Genomic DNA, 16926 nt, shown 5'->3' on the forward strand with positions numbered 1-16926 from the left:
CCGGAGGCGCGCGCGCGCGCCCCCCGCTCGCCCCCGACTCCCGTGCGTGTGCCCGGCGGGCGCGATCGCCGCCGGGCACACGCGATCGCTCGGTACAGAGCGGGGAACGGGAGCTGTGTGTGTAAACACACAGCTCTCGTTCCTGTCAGCAGGGGAAATGCTTTTCTTCGGTTCATACAATGTATGAACCGAGGATCAGTGTTTCCCCTAGTGAGGCCACCCCCCCCCCCACAGTAAGAACACACCCAGGCATACTTAACCCCTTCCTCGCCCCCTAGTGTTAACCCCTTCACTGCCAGTGGCATTTTTATAGTAATCTAATGCATTTTTATAGCACTGATCGCTATAAAAATGCCAATGGTCCCAAAAATGTGTCAAAAATGTCCGAAGTGTCCGCCATAATGTCGCAATACCGAAAAAAAAATCGCTGATCGCCGCCATTACTAGTAAAAAAAATATTAATAAAAATGCCATAAAAATACCCCCTATTTTGTAAACGCTATAACTTTTGCGCAAACCAATCAATAAACGCTTATTGCGATTTTTTTTTACGAAAAATATGTAGAAGAATACGTATCGGCCTAAACTGAGGAAAAAAAATGTTTTTTTATATATTTTTGGGGGATATTTATTACAGCAAAAAGTAAAAAATATTCATTTTTTTCAAAATTGTCGTTCTATTTTTGTTTATAGCGCAAAAAATAAAAAACGCAGAGGTGATCAAATACCACCAAAAGAAAGCTCTATTTGTGGGAAAAAAAGGACGCCAATTTTGTTTGGGAGCCACGTCGCACGACCGCGCAATTGTCTGTTAAAGCGACGCAGTCCCGAATCGCAAAAAGTACTCTGGTCTTTGGGCAGCAATATGGTCCGGGGGGTAAGTGGTTAATCTCAATCCATCCGAATGGGTCCACCTTAGATACAGTTTATTTTTTTTCCCCGGTGGGAAATAATTATTTCCCATTAAGGGCATCAATGGGCTATTATATTGCCCCTTCATATCCTTAGTTACTTGATCCCATATCTTTAGTGTTTCTGTTGTAATTGGGGCAAGTGCCTTAGGGAGATCTCTATATTTTTTCGGAATCCAGATAATCTGGCCTAACTCCGTTTTACTCATATTCTCTTCTAAAGACACCAATTTCTTGTGTGATGTATTATGGACCCAGTCTATAACTCTTTTTATTGCTACTGCTTCATAATATTTCTGGGGATCTGGAAGTAGTACCCCCCCCCCATTATCTCTTGATCTACTCATTACTTTATAGGAGAAACGACTTCCTTTCCCCTTCCAGACAAATTTTTGTATTAGGCTTTTCAAAGTTCTAAAATATGCCCCGGGAATACAGATTGGCAGGCTCTGGAAGATATACAAAGCTTTCGGGAGTGTCATCATTTTAATTACGTTTATCCTCCCTAGCCATGACAATCTGTATGCCTGGTATCCCTTCAGATCCTGTTTGATTTTATTCAGGAGAGGAATATAATTATCTTGATATAAATCTGTTGTTATTACTGATAAATAGACTCCTAGATATTTCAGTCCATTTTCTCTCCACATAAAGGGAAAAGTGCTTGTAATTCTCTTTTCTCTTTTAGGGATATGTCTATATTCAATATTTCTGTTTTTTCCATATTTGTTTTAAAATTAGAGACCTTTCCATATTCATCCATTTCTTCCATAATTTTTGGGAGTGAATGTCTAGGATTTTCTATAAATAACATAATATCATCTGCATAAGCAGCTATCTTATGTTCTTGCCCTGCTACCTTGATACCATTTATTTCTCGGTTCCCTCTTATAGAGGCTAAAAGGGGTTCCAAGGATAGCACACACAATAAAGGGGAAAGTGGGCATCCCTGGCGAGTCCCATTGTATAGCTTAAATGCCTCCGACAGAGTCCCATTCACCTGGATTTGAGCCGTGGGATCTGAGTACAATGCCCCTATCCATCTTATCATTCGTGATTTCAGGCCAAATCCATGCAATGTCTGCAACATATATTCTCAGTTGAGGCCTTTTCGGCATCTACAGATAAGAAAAGGGACGGTTTCTTTCTCTTTTTAGCTTCATGTATTAACAAGATTGTCCTTAATATATTGTCCCTTGTTTCCCTTCCGGGGACAAAACCTGCCTGGTCCCTCTCTATACAGTCTGGCATATATAGTTTCAGTCTTTCGGCCAAGATCCTAGCGTAAATTTTTATATCTTCATTAATCAGGGAGATTGGCCTGAAACTGGAGCATAATGTTGGATCCTTGCCTTCTTTTGGTAGAATTGTTATATGAGCTCCTAATGCTTCTTTACGTATTTTCATCCCCTCTCTGATGGAGTTCATATAACAATACAAATGAGGTGTTAGTATTCCAAGAATTTTTTTATAATACAGGGATGTATACCCGTCCGGTCCTGGGCTTTTTCCATTTTTACTATTTTTATTTGCCTGCTGAATTTCTTCCTCGGATATCTCACATTCTAATTTATTTGAGTCTTCTTCTGGTATAGCTAATAGTTTTATTTTCTTGAGATATTGTTCAATTTTCTCTTTACTATTCTGTATTTCTTCTTTATCCTGACTGTCGCTTACTTTATATAGATATTGATAGTACTCAAGGAAGTTTTTGCTGATATCTTTAGTTGTATGTTTCAGAATCCCCTTTTTATCTTTTATTTTTGCAATATAATTCCGATTTCATCTAGGTTTAATTGGATCTGCCAATAGTCTCCCAGACTTATTGCCAAATTCATATTGTTTTTTAGCTGTTTTTAAGAATACTCTTTTTGTCTCCTGTTCCAACAGATTCTTAAATAATTCTCATTTTCTTGTTAGCTCCTCCATTATTTTACTGTCAATTGACTCTTTATGTACCTGCTTCAGCTCCTGAATTTCCTGTAGGATCAGTTTTTTTTCCGCTGCCCAGATTTTCCTTCTGTTTGCCCCTTCTGCTATTAATCTCCCTCTCATAAATACTTTATGGGTTTCCCATAGTGTAGATGGTGCGATATTTTCTATATTATATTCTTCAAAGAATAAATTTAAATCCCTTTCCAGGGCATCACTAACATTATGGTCATATAAGAGAGATTCATCTAATCTCCAGGATCTCTGCGTAACCGGAACATCTTCTAGATCTAATAGGGCCATCACTGGAGCGTGATCCAAAAGGGTTACAGATTTCACCTCTACTTTCCTTACCCCTTCCATGAGCTGGTGGTCTAAAAAAATATAGTCAATTCTCGAGTAAGTGGAGTGTGCCTGAGTGTGAAATCCCTTCCTTTAGGATGAAAGATCCTCCAGACTTCTACTAATTGCTGTTGGTGTAGTTTTCTTTTAATAACCTTGAGATCCTTTCCTCCTGATCGTAGAGAAAGGGGTTGAGTATCCAGGGCTGGATCAAACACAAAATTAAGATCGCCTGCCATAATCACCCCCCCTTCTCTGAATTTTTCCAATTTGTTCAACACTTTTTCAAAAAAGAGACAGGGGTGTGTGTTAGGGCAGTAGATGTTAACTAGAGTATACATTTTATTAAACAAAGAACCCTCTTCAGAGTCTGATTCCATATCTTTTAGCACAAAGGTGTTCCTATTAAATCCTATTGCTATACCTTTAGATTTCTATTCTGGCCCTTAAAGTGTGTTTCCTGTAGGAAAACAATGGAGGGTCGGGTCTTTTTCAGTTCCTTGAGCATTTTCGTCCTCTTTTCAGGGACGTTCAGTCCATTAACGTTGTGTGAAATTAGGGAGGGCGACTTTCCTAAGAAAGCGTATGCCATTTTGTCCTTTTAAGTGGGGATAGGTATAGTAGGCGGGGGGGGGATACGGGGTAGGCAGGAGGGTAAGTGGGGGGGGGAGGGGAGGGAAGAGATGGGGAAGAGATGGGGATGGGAGGGCAGGAGGTTGGGAAAGGTATGAAAGGTAGGGGATAAGTGTGAGTTGCACTCAAATACACACCCAGAGGGTGGTGAGTTAAATAGTTTCTTAAATATTAAGAACTAAATTGTACTCTTGGGGGTGAGTGGGAGGTGCGAGCGTGAATCGCTACAGAACCCCTTCTGGGGTTATTCTATTATTTGTATGTAGGTAGAGAAGATTAATGAGTATGTATTGTCTTCGTCTGCTCGTGGGTGGTACAGGGTCGTGGGACCTGAGAGGTATAGTAGGCTAAGTGGATTATTTAGTCAGGTCTGAGGCCGAGCGGAAGGTTGGTATCTGGCGGCAGTGTTTGGATGTTCAATGTTGGGGGTATATCTGTAAGATAGGGTGTGCGGGTTACATACGGTGTATAGTCTTGTGTAGCCATCGTGGAGTCTGGAAGGGCCTATGATTGTCTACGAAGGTGGCCTGACTTTGGAATAACCTTAATAACACAACAATAACAGAAACGGTAATAAACAGAAACATATGAACTATAGAAGAAAAAACGGTTAGGGTTATGGCACTCCTATTTGGCACATGTAAGTATATTTAAGCCATTTAAATGTTCAGGGTTTAACAGTTGCGTAGTTAAAATCGCGACATCAGGCTAGTGGCGGGTACATCACTTAGGGTGTGGTAGGACATGGGTAAAGTAAAATACTTTTCTGAGGGACATCCGCCTTAAAAAGGGGGGGTGTGATGAAATGCAAGTCGCTATTTCATCTAATTCACAAAGTCTAGCGTCTGCTATTATACTGTTGGTTGTGCAACAGGACAATGTAGTTCTGGTGTATCTATCAAGGGTGTGCAAATCGTGACATGCTCCTCAGAGGGGTGCAGCGTGGTACTCACTGTCTCCTCGTACCAGGATGAGGTGAAGTTCCGAAGGCATTAGCACGTAGTTGCCGAGGTGTGCCAGACATTCATTTCTGCGGGGCAGTCACTCTGTGTTTCCCATTGCTGATGTTTGAGTCTGGGATCACATGTATCTAAATAAGAAACAAATACTTGGCTTGCAAGACCCTGTGGGAGGAAAAAAGATTATTCAACCTGCGTGTGACATGTAACAGTTCGACTTATTCATTCCGCAGGTGTCCCTGGCTGAGCCTTTCCACATAAAAAGCCTAGGAGGTGGTTAGGGAACAAAAAAAAAAAAGAAAAGAAAAAAAAGAAAAAAAAAAAAAAAAATCAGGAACAGTGAGCGTGTTCCAGATATCTATCGCCACCTGGTGGCCTCATCTTTTGTTGCAGTATCGCCCCCTGGTGTGGGGGAAAAAGTAAAAGGAATAAAAAATAAAGTAGAAAAAAAAAAAAAAACAAGAAAAAAGAAATACAAAGGTGTTGCGTCATATGTGACGGGTGCAAGGGTCTAGGCGTCTGAAAGGCATAACAGTAACTGACGGTAGACCTAATATACTTAGTCAGGACCTATATTTGAGATCAAAAGTCCATAAAACTTGTTGCTTCTGTCATCTTATCAGGCACACTGAACGACTGGTTTAACACTTGTTGAACACCTATATTAGGGTAGTAGCAAAGGGTGTTACATGCGGTGGATATCCTTCATTCTGGGGCTTTTTGAGCTTTTTGAGGTTGCTGGAGCGTCATTGTATCGTCTGCCTGGGGTACCTCGCTGGTTCCTCTGTTGGAGCGGTGAGAAAAGAGATGGTGGTCCCGGGGAATGTAGGGGGTTGTTGATGAGTGGAGGTAGTAGAAATTCTGTGTACCAGTCAGGTAGCTCCACCGGCGCTATCTGTATGGCATCAAAAAACTTCATGAGATCCTCAGGTACTCTGAGCATGTGTTGTTTGCCCATGTAGTTAGCTTGGAGTGCGAATGGGAACTTCCACCTATAGTTGATTCCTTTTTCTCTGAGGATAGCAAGAAGGGGTCTTAACGCTCTCCTATTTTTAAGCGTGATAGGGGAGAGATCCTGGAACAGTTGGATCGTGGCGCCCCCATGCTGTATCTGATCTGCCGTTCTCGCCTTTTGCAGGATTTCCTCCTTCAATCCAAAATTTGGCAGACAGCAGATAATGTCCCTGGGTGGGTTGTCATCTGGGGCCTTAGGCCTAAGTGCCCTGTGTGCTCTGTCAAATTCGATCGGGGATTGCTCTGGCCTGTCCAGCAGGGAGTTGAAGATGGCGGATAAAGTGGGCCTCACACTCTCGGGGGGCACTGACTCAGGGACCCCCCTCACCCTGATGTTATGCCTGCGTCCCCTGTTGTCCAGGTCCTCGATCTGCCTGTTCATGTCGATCAGGTGTTGGGCATGGTTAGCAGTGATATCATCTAGTCTGATCAGGGCCCTGTCTCTCCGTTTCCCTGCGCGCTCAGTTACTGCCATCTGCTCAGATAATCTCAACAGCTCCGTCTTAATGTCTGTGATGGCTAGGGAAAATGAATTTTTGATGTCTGCTGCTATGTCTGTCATTGCAGCGTATGTCAGTGGTATGTCCGCTCTGTCCGTACCTTTAGTGGAGTCCTCTGAAGCCGGGAGAGAGACCTCATCATCCTCTATGTCCTCCTCCATGTTTAGCCTGAGCGGCGGCGCCATCTTGGAGGCCTTGCTGCTGCCTTTGTAGCAGAACTTGCTGAGACTAGTGGGGGTTGTCTTCCGTTTAGGGGTGCCCAGCGATCTTGGGGAGCGAGTGTGGGGTCCCTTCCTTGTCTGGGAGGACATAATCTGCGGGATTTCGGCCCGTTTTCAGCTCTCAGGTCCCACGAGTAGACGGAGCTCCTCTACACCGCAGCCATCTCCGCTGCGTGCCAAGCCACGCCCCCCCTTAGATTTCTTATTAGGTGAATATCCATAAAACCATAGTGGGAAGTGTCTAGAATTTAATCCAACCCTAGAAGACCACTTAAAATGAGTCTCCTGTAAAAAAAAAAAAAAAAAAAAAAAATATTTGATGCCCAGTTTTTCAGTTCTTGCAGTATTTGATATCTCTTGGAGGGACTATTTAACCCTCTAACATTATATGTGATAATTTTTAGGGGTGCCATTTTTCAGAAGAGATCAAGTATATACATCATAGAACTTATACCCTTTTATATAGTATTTTCCCAAGGATGGACCATTCAATGTACCCAGACAATAACAAACATAACTAAACACCACATATAACACATCTCCCCCCCCCCCTACCCTCCATTGAAAAACAATGTTGTGGTCGGCCAAGTTGGGGCCTATTGCTAGCCACCAAGCCTGGCCAGACCTTGGATATGTTTTATAACAGAAAGTAAAAAATATTGGGTTTTATTCAAAATGTTTGGTCTTTTTTCATTTATATCGCAAAACATGAAAAACCCAGTGGTGATAAAATACCACTAAAAGAAAGCTCAATTTGTGTGGAAACAAAATGATAAAACATTTATTTTGCATATAGTATTTCATGACTGTGCCATTGCCAGTAAAAGTAGCACAGTGTTGAATAGCAAAAAATGCCCTGGTCATGAAAGGGGTAAAACCTTCGGGAGTTGGGGTGGTTAAAGTAAGCAGGCACTTACAAAGCAAACAGTTGTCATACAAAATAGTAAGGATTTAAAAAGTATAACAATTAAGGAGTTCAGAGATGAGATTGAAGTCTTCAACATAACACAAGATCCATAGATTATATAAGCAAAAGTTTTAATTTTGAAAAAAAAAAATATTGTAAAATGAAAACATATATTTTCTGCTGTACTGTCCTTTGCATATGATTTCAAATGCTGATTTAATGATACATCATCCTCTCATCATGGCCACATCTAAAAACACGGGAGTTGTTTTGCTGTATGTTTATCATTACTTTTATCCCTCTGCCTGGAAATATGACCTTCTGAAGTATTCTGCTTTTGATAATTCTGTGCATACCTCTGCCATTAACAGGCAAATACACCATTACCAATAAGTCATTTTGTCAAAAGCTGACTGGTTTTAGAGCAAAGTTATACCACAGAAAGACATGATTCACATTTAAGACTGCAGTCCATCTTAATTTTCATTTCATGTGGCCAGCGCTGTTTGGACCTTTAACTCTATATGTACCACAATGGCCTGGAAATTGATATCTTATGCTGTAAGACTATGCTAGCAAGACTTAGCATATGTAGAGGTAAAGCTCTGAATACAGAAATATTTTTTCCCCTATCGCTACTAAACATTTTTATCATTAAAAATGAGTGTTCATTTGCTTGCATTGGAGAGTGGGTAGCCATTTTTCAGACTATTATGTATAATATGTTGACGTTATGTATGTTGGAATTGGCAGATCCTATGTACTTGTTATTCTCTGAACCATGTATGTACAAATACTTTCTGTGCTCAATAAAAACTTTTTGTTTGAGAAAAAAAAACATATTTATCACTTGTTTCCACCTCAATTCTTCATATTCAGATTATGCCTTGCTCTTTTTTAAGTAATAAAGTGATTTGTCTTCTAACTTCTGTACATAGCATTTACTTGTTCCAATTAGGTACTAACATACATACAAATAGAGCTTTCTTTTCGTGGTATTTGATCACCTCTGGGTTTTAATTTGTTTGCGCTATAAATGAAAAAAGACCAAACATTTAAAAAAAAAAAAGAATTCTTTGCTTCTGTGATAAAATTTTGCAAATTAGTAATTTTCTTCATAAATTTTGGCCACAATTTACTTTCAACATGTTTATTGTAGTTTTAAAAAGAATAAAGATAACATACAGTAACAATCAAAACATTGACCTGCAAGGCCTACATTTACAGAAATAGATCATAAGAAAACAGTAGGAAAAATACTATATAATCAGCTTGCCAGAAAGAGCACAGGTTGAAGTGCAAGCCATGCTCTTTAGGCTGGACTGTTCTCTAGGACAGTGGAGACAGTCCCATCAGATCTGAGATTGGGTCCCCCCTCCCCGGGGGTTGTCCCAAAGAACCCTATCATATACTACTATTGTCCAATGCTGAGAAAGTCCCAAGTGATCACTAGAGGGGGTCCTCCAACTGCACCAGGGAAGGTCCTGCCTGCCACCCCAATGGGAGCAAACTGTGGCCGAGCACAACCTCCCCCCAGTACCCTGTCCTTCCTCCTCAGATTTAGGCGTGTGAAAATCCAACTATGAGACCAGTCTGATCTGCCACAGTATCAGGCTTCATGGATAGGAGATCCGGTAAGATGATGCAGGGGACAGGGTTGCTAATAACAACTCAGTGTCCCAGCCTGTTCATAACCTGCTCCGCTTCACCAATAAGGGGTACAGTTTCCCCTTCTCGTACATAGAAAAGATTGGGAGCAGAGTGTCAGTGACAGAAAAGAAAAAGGGGGGAGAACTAGAGAGGGGTAGGGATCCAGATTCAGCCAGTTATCCGTTCACATTGCCTGGGCAGAGTGAAATATTGCAGTGCGATGCCCAGGGTTACCAGATAGCTTCAAATGTACATACTTTGTCCTGAAGTTTCACCATTATATGTTCCTGTGCCATTATCCAAGATATTTTCCACTTGGCCCCGCTTGGACCCACTTGGCGTTGTGTTGCACAGTGCTACCGAGTGAGATAGAGTAGGAGACATAATTGGTGGTCTGGATTTGGAGTCGCTCCAAAGGAGGTAGTTTACGGTATACAGGGAGACCGCTTTCCTCTCCATCGAGAGCCAGTCTGGTTTAGGACTCCGAACATACGCTTTGGATATTTGGGCGAGCTGAGCGGCTTGACAGTACCACCACAAGTTTGGAAGTCCCATACTACCCTGTGTTTTTAGCCTGTAAAATACCTCCTTGGTGCACCGGTAACCTCTGTTTCCCCACACAAAATGTAAGATTTATGATTGCAGTTTAAGTAGAAATTGTTACTTTATAGCGTTCAGAGGAGATCTGAAGAGGTAAAGCATGTGCGGGAGGAGTCATTTTGACTGCGTTTATTCTGCCCAGCCAGGGTAGACCACATTTTGACCACCTCTCCAAATCCTCATTACATCTACGTGCTATGGGGGCGTAGTTATCTTAAAAGAGTTTGCTTATATTATTGGTGAGGCTAATTCCCAAATACGGAATGGCATCTGTCGCCCATGTGAAAGTGAAATTGTTTCTTAACTGGGTGATCTGAGAGTGGGCATCCCTGCCTGGTACACCTACCTATGGTGAATGTTTCTGAATAATTACCCAGTAATCGTACCTGAACATTAGGTGACGAGCAAAGTGAGTGTATGATGCCTAATGCCGCATACACACCATCACTTTATGTGATGAAAAAAAACGACATTTTCTGTGAAGTAAAAAACGACAATTTTGAAACTTCAATTTTCAAAGACGAAGTTGCCTACACACCATCGTTTTTTTCACAATGCTCTAGCAAAGCGAGGTTACGTTCACCACTTTTTTCCATTGAAGCTCGCTTCATAACTAGCTTCTGGGCATGCGCGGGTGTAAAAACGTAGTTTTAAACGTCGTTTTTTGCTACACACGGTCAATTTCTGTGAAGTAAAAAAGGACGTTTTGAAAAACGACACATAAAATTGAAGCATGCTTCAATTTTTTTGGTCGTTTTTCACAAGACATAAAACAACGTTTTCCCCCACACACTGTCATTTAAAGTGACGTTTTTAAAAACGTCATTTTTTTTCATCACATAAAGTGATGGTGTGTACGCGGCATAAGAAGTTTGGTCCGAAATCCCACCTCTCCAACACCTCGTAAATGTATGGCCATGCTACTTAGTTAAATGCCTTATGAAGGTCTATCGAGAGGACAAAGCCACCCTGAGGAGGTCCACCATCCCATTGGGAATAAATCAAAGAGATAATATTAGGGCAGAAACAACTAATCGATTAATCGACAACTATCCGATTATGAAATTAATCGATTACAATTTTCATAATCGATTAATTGGCCAGTAACATAATGGGGTTAAATAAACTAAAATGAGCCTTTTATAGTACAAAAAAGCAAATCGCTACTGTAAATATTACTTTCACTGTCCCACAGTAAAAAAATTAACCCCTTACAGTAGCGATTATTTGCTTTTTTTGTACTTATTTTTGTTTTTTTAACCCCATTATGTTACTATTCATCTCAGGCCTGGGTTCACACCTCTGTTTTTTGGTGCTTTTTGCAGAAACACACTACAGTTCATTTACATCTTTCCTATGGGACACGTTCACATCCATGATTTTTTTTCAGCTGTTGCTTATTTGGAAAGGGCAAGGACTTTTTAACGCAAAACGGTGCTATTTTGTTTTTCGTGGTTCAATATACTTCAATGGAGAAGCTGCAGAATAGCATGTAATGTGTTTTTGCGGCAATTTGTGTTTTGTAATCTGCCCAACAACAAATTGGCCCAAAAAAAAAAATGCAATTTTTTTTTTAAAGGCTATTATTCGATTAATCGAAACAGTAATCGGCCAACTAATCGATTATGAAAATAATCGTTAGTTGCAGCCATAGATAATATAGACTGCTCTTGTGATCTGGTCTGGGCCCTGTCTCCCAGAAATGAAGCCCGCCTGGTTCCTGTGTATGTATGTTGCTATGAAGCTCACTACTCTATTAGCCATTATTTTAGTCATTATTTTTATATCATTCTTGATGAGCGAGATCGGAAATTATCGTTACTGGCCTTGCTTGTGTCTTTCCCTGGTTTGGGTATAACAGAGATATATGCAGAGTTAAGGTCCCTGTCCAGTGGGGATCCATCCCTGAGAGAGTTAAAGAACGGCACAAGACAAGGGCCAAACTTTTTGTAATAACCCATGGAAAAGCCGTCGGGCCCAGTTTGAGCTACTTGATGGTGTCTAATATCTCCTTTGAGGTAAAGGGTTGCTCCAAAAGTTCTCTGTGGCCTTGGGTTATTGAGGGGATAGGGAGGGAGTCAAGGAAGGTTTGCTTGAGTGCTGGAGAGGGTGGGGAGTCAGGTTTTATAGAGAGCAGAGTAGAATTTCAGAAAAGTGTCCATTATCTTGGTCGGGTTCAGGATCAGGTCCCCAGTTACAGATCTAAATTTCGGGACAGCAAGCGTGCGATTTCTGGGGGTCAATTTAGTGGTTAGTCTAGAGCCTATTCTGTCCCTTTGGGAGTAGAATTTAGCACCGGTCCATCTGAGGTGTTTCTCACCTGCCGTTGTAAGAGAAAGGTTAAGGTGGGCTCGGGCTGTGTCAAGCTGTGCTAAAGTCGCAGGAGTAGGGTTCCGTCTGTGGGACTTGGCTAAGGATTGGTATTCCTCTGTGCATTTATGTAGATTTGCCCTGTGCTCCCGTTTAAGCTTTGTGGAAAGCTGGATGAGCTTGTCCCTGAGAACTGTTTTGTGGGATGCCCACAGCGTCGCTGGGGACACCTCCACTGTGAAGTTTTATGGAAAATACTCTTTAATGCACTGCTCTATCATTGTACATTGTATAGGGTCACTGAGGAGAGCCTCGTTGAGGCGCCACCTGGAAGTACCAGGGGACCCTGCAGCTCGGCGAGTCACTAAAGTCACAATGAAGTGGTCTGAGAGGGGTGTGTCCTTGATTTTAGACGTGAGGGTCAGTGGTACCGCTTTAGAGTGTGTAAGAATGTGGTCTATCCTGGCATAGAAGTTGTGGGGTGCCGAGAAGTGAGTGTAGTCCTTTGCTCTGGGGTTGAGCTGTCTCCAAATGTCTACCACTCCTGCCACATGGAGCAGGCACGCTATTTTCGTGCTTTGTTTTAAGGGGAGTTTAGGTCTGGTTTTTCCTCCAGTAGTTTTGTCAGAGGCAAAATCGAATGCCACATTGGAGTCCCCTCCGACAAAAAACGTCCCCCTAAAATGTTTTTGTAGAGTATGTATAAGTGAGTCGAAACATTTTGATTGGCCCTTGTTGGGGGCGTAATATGAAAAAAAATGTATAGGTTTCCCCATCAATGGTCCCCAAAATTAAGAGGTATAGGCCCAGAGGGTCCGAAACGACCTCCGACTTGGAGAAATGTGTTTGGAGAAACAAATAGCGATTCCTTTTGTTTTGTTATCTGAAGATGCAAGGAAGAATTGGGGTAGCGCTGGTGTAGAAATTAAGGTCTATAGGTAGCAGGGAAGTGTGTTTCTTGTAAGAAGAGGATGTCATCTTTCATGTCATGATACAGTTTGAATAATTTTCTGCGTTTGATCGGAGAATTAAGGCCCTGTGTGTTGTGGGAGATTATTTTAAGGGAGGGGGTTGAGGAGAGGCAGTGAAGAAGAAGAAGAAGAAAGTTATGCAGATGAAATCAAACACTTGGCAGTAGTAACATAAATAGAAAAGCATGGGGCCCCCTGGCCCCCCTCCCCGAAGTAGGCACAGACCTGACAGCACCCATCCCGTAACCCAAATGATCTGGAGTACCCCGAGGTAGGGTCTCCGAATCGTCCCTGAGAGGCGAGCTAAGTGCACTCTGAGACTAGTTGAGGTGCACTGGGCCCACCATGGCCCACCCACTAGAATTAAACAAAAAACTATGAGGTAAACAGAACACCCTTGGGGTTAGAACATTAAAGGATCAGAGTCCCACACCGGGACCCCTGTCCGGACCCAACCCTCCCAGAAGACCCCCATGGGGACTCTGGGTGGGGCAGTCCCGCCCAGGGAAACGTAAGTACCTCCAAGCCCCTCCGAGGTTAAGGAGAGACCCACATAGCTCACATGTTTAGAGGTGATCAACATCATAACTAAAACACTATTAAACAGTAAACACATGGTAAGAGAGGAAAAAAAATGTATTGCCGGATAAGCAGTTGGATTGTCATAGGAGCAAAGAGAGAAAAAAACGTTTGGAACATTCAGCGACCTGCAGAGCGCCTATTGGGCTCCTCAGCTTGTCCCCGCTGCCATGGCCTCCTTCCCGATGAAGAGGAGCCCAATTCGCCTATATCTATAAGGAAGAAAGGTTAGAACAGTACTGAGGCTCGACTCCCGGGAGGCCTGTACTAGGATAAGAGCAGTTCAAGCAGGGGTAAGTAACTGAGCCCAGGTCGAGTGCGTGGAAAGCATTCTAATCCAGAGCCTTGTTTTAGGAATGCGGACAGGCCAGTCATGTTGACAGTGTTTCTTTGGACCGATTGGAATGCTGTTGCAGCCAGTTGCAGGGGGCTAGCAGGAGGTGGTCTTTTTGACGATAAATGGGGTCCCTTGTTGAATGGAGGGGGGAAAGCTCCTGAGAGAGTAGGCCCAGGTGGAGCAGTAGACGTTTCCCCATCCGCAAAGGACAAGAAGCTGTATGAGAAATTCAGGCGGAGAGGGTATGCTATCTCCTTCTGCTGTAGGATCTGGAGCAGTGGTTTAAGCGATCTCCTTTTTTGCACCGTGTAGGGTGAAAGGTCAGCAAATATCTGAACCGAGTGCCCGAGAATAGTGAGGGCCGCGGCCCCTCTCGATTTCCTCATCACCTCTTCATTCACTGAATAAAAGTGGGGTTTCACTATAATGTCTCTGAGGAGACCAGCGGGGGTGTTGTAATGCCCTGTGGGCCCTGTAAAGTTCCAGGCGGTGGTCGGCAATATCCAGGATAACCCCCGTGATGAGGGCCCTAACAGCCTGCTGAACATCCTTCATTGATTCAGGGAGTCCTAAAGTTGTACCTTCTTGACCTGTTCTCCAGGTCATCGATCTTTGAAATGGTGGTTTCTAGTTGGTCCTGCATGTCTTGGATCCTGGCTGGATTCTGGTTTATTCTGGCAACAGACTGGCCTGATTTTTTTTCTATGGCCTCTATTCTCATCCCCAGATGCTGTAGGTCTGCATGGATTGATGAAGTAATTTGGGCTGCGTTTATTGCAAGGCCTCTTTAATAGGGATGAGCTTTGAGTTAGAGTCAAACTTATGTTCAACTCGAACATTGCCTGTTCGGCTGTTCGGCGAACAGCAAACAATTTGGGGTGTTTGTGGCAAATTCAAAAAGCCGCGGAACACCCTGTTAAAGTCTATGAGAGAACTCTAAAGTGCTAATTTTAAAGGCTAATATGCAAGTTATTGTCCTAAAAAGGGTTTGGGGACAGCCGTTTTTCGGGAGCAGCGATTTTAATAATGCTTAAAGTGAAACAATAAAAGTGAAATATTCCTTTAAATTTCGTACCTGGGGGGGGGTGTATAGTATGCCTGTGAAGCAGCACATGTTTCCCATACTTAGAACTGTCTCTGCACAAAGTGTAATTTCTGAAGGAAAAAAAGTCATTTAAAATCACTCGCGGCTATAATGAATTGTCGGCTCCTGGCAATTCAGAGAAAAGTCATTCATAAAAAAAAAAAGCATGGGGGTCCCCCCAAATTCAATTACCAGGCCCAAAAGGTCTGGTATGGATATTAAGGGGAACCCTGCCGTCAAATAAAAAAAAATGGGGCAAGGGTTGTGGGGAAGAGGCCATTGTCCCCATCAACATGGGGACAATGCTAAAAATTAGGCGAGAACAGGTACATACTATATACACAATACAGTGCAAAACATAGAAGAACAGGCATTCATAAGGAACTTCGATTAAGTCATCACTCTTATGTTACCCGGACTAAGTATCATCAGTAGCAATTTCTAGAGTTTTTCAATAGCCTATACGAGCCCAAAAAAACTATGGCAGCTAACTCAGCTTCAAGTGATTTCATTCAAAGTAAGACAACAACAAAACAGACATAGCGAGCAACACTACGCCAACTGCACTATGAAATAAAAACAAGAGAAAGAAAAAGAAGAGTGTTGAAACGGAAAGAGACGGTAATAGTCAATATACTGTAGATAAACCCAGATTCAACCAGATGAGAGGACCCAGGGGACCAGAGACGACCCAGGGCCTTCCAAAAATATATAAATGATCCCATAAAAGCACTTAGGACATGTTATCCGTGTATGTAGCAGAGTACCTAAAGAGCAGCCATGGCTGCCAGATTTTGTGAAATTTTTCGGTGCTGTCAGTGGCCTGAGCTAAAGTTTCCTCCATGGTAAAAGTGTCAGACACCCTCCTCAACTATTCAGCAGTGGATGGAACTCTTTGAGACTTCCAGTATAGTGGAATTAGGGACTTCGCTGCATTCAGGAGGTGTCTCGTCAGAGAGTTTTTGTATCTCTTCAGTGAAACATTAGTGATGTGTAGCAAGCATGCAGCCGCATTTAAATAAATTTTGGTTTCCGTTATCTGCTTAATGAGAGCAACAATTTTATCCCAAAAAGGCGCTATTAGTGGACATTGCCACCAAATGTGCAGCAGTGTCCCTCTCTCTTTACTACATCTCAAGCAGGAGTCTTAAATTTGAGAGTTCCATCCATGCATCTTGGCCGGCGTGTTGTACCAGTGAGTCATGATTTTGTAGGTCGTTTCTTGCATCTTAGTGCTTATGGAGCATTTATGAGTCAAAATACAAGCATACCTCTACTGTTTGGCAGTGATCTCTACATGCAGCTTCTTCAAACCATCTCACTCTGAGCACATCTGTAGCCTTGTGCTTCAGGTCCTGGAGCCATGCAGGTCAAGGAAGTGTTTTTTGTGCAGGGCACACCTTCATGACAGACTGACTCCAGGGCCGTAAGGGGCCTCTAAAATTTGCTTTTAACCATTGGCCCACCCAAGTAACTGCGTAATTGTAGGTAAGCCCAAAAAGGCAAGTGAGGGGTATTCCTTCCTAAGGGTCGCCCAATCTTTCACTACTCCCTTGCTAAAGCAGTCCCCTGCCGAGAGGGGCTTCAAAGTGTCTGAAGATCGAAAATGAGGGTTATTCAGGCCTGGTTCAAAGTTAGGATTGTCTTTCAAGGGCGTCAATGGGCTAGGTTGAGAGGAAATGTCTAGGGTCTTATTCAGCTTATGGAAGATTTCGAGCGTGCTTCCCGTAATAGGGTGATTTTTAAGAATATTCGGGTAGCTTCCCCAGGGCACCCAAGGGGAGAATCCAAGTGGGAGTGGGCTTGAATCCGCCTCCAGGGTCACCCAGTCTTTTGCTGCACCATGACAATGCCAGTCGATGATCCTAGTCAGGTGTGAAGCCTGATAGTAGGAGACAAAGTCTGGGATACCCATGCCGCCCACCCTCTTTTTGGGTTTCATCAATAGGGAGAATCTGATTCTGGGCCTTTGGGAG

Source organism: Rana temporaria, chromosome 11 (genome assembly GCF_905171775.1).
Source record: "Rana temporaria chromosome 11, aRanTem1.1, whole genome shotgun sequence".
Taxonomy (NCBI): domain Eukaryota; kingdom Metazoa; phylum Chordata; class Amphibia; order Anura; family Ranidae; genus Rana; species Rana temporaria.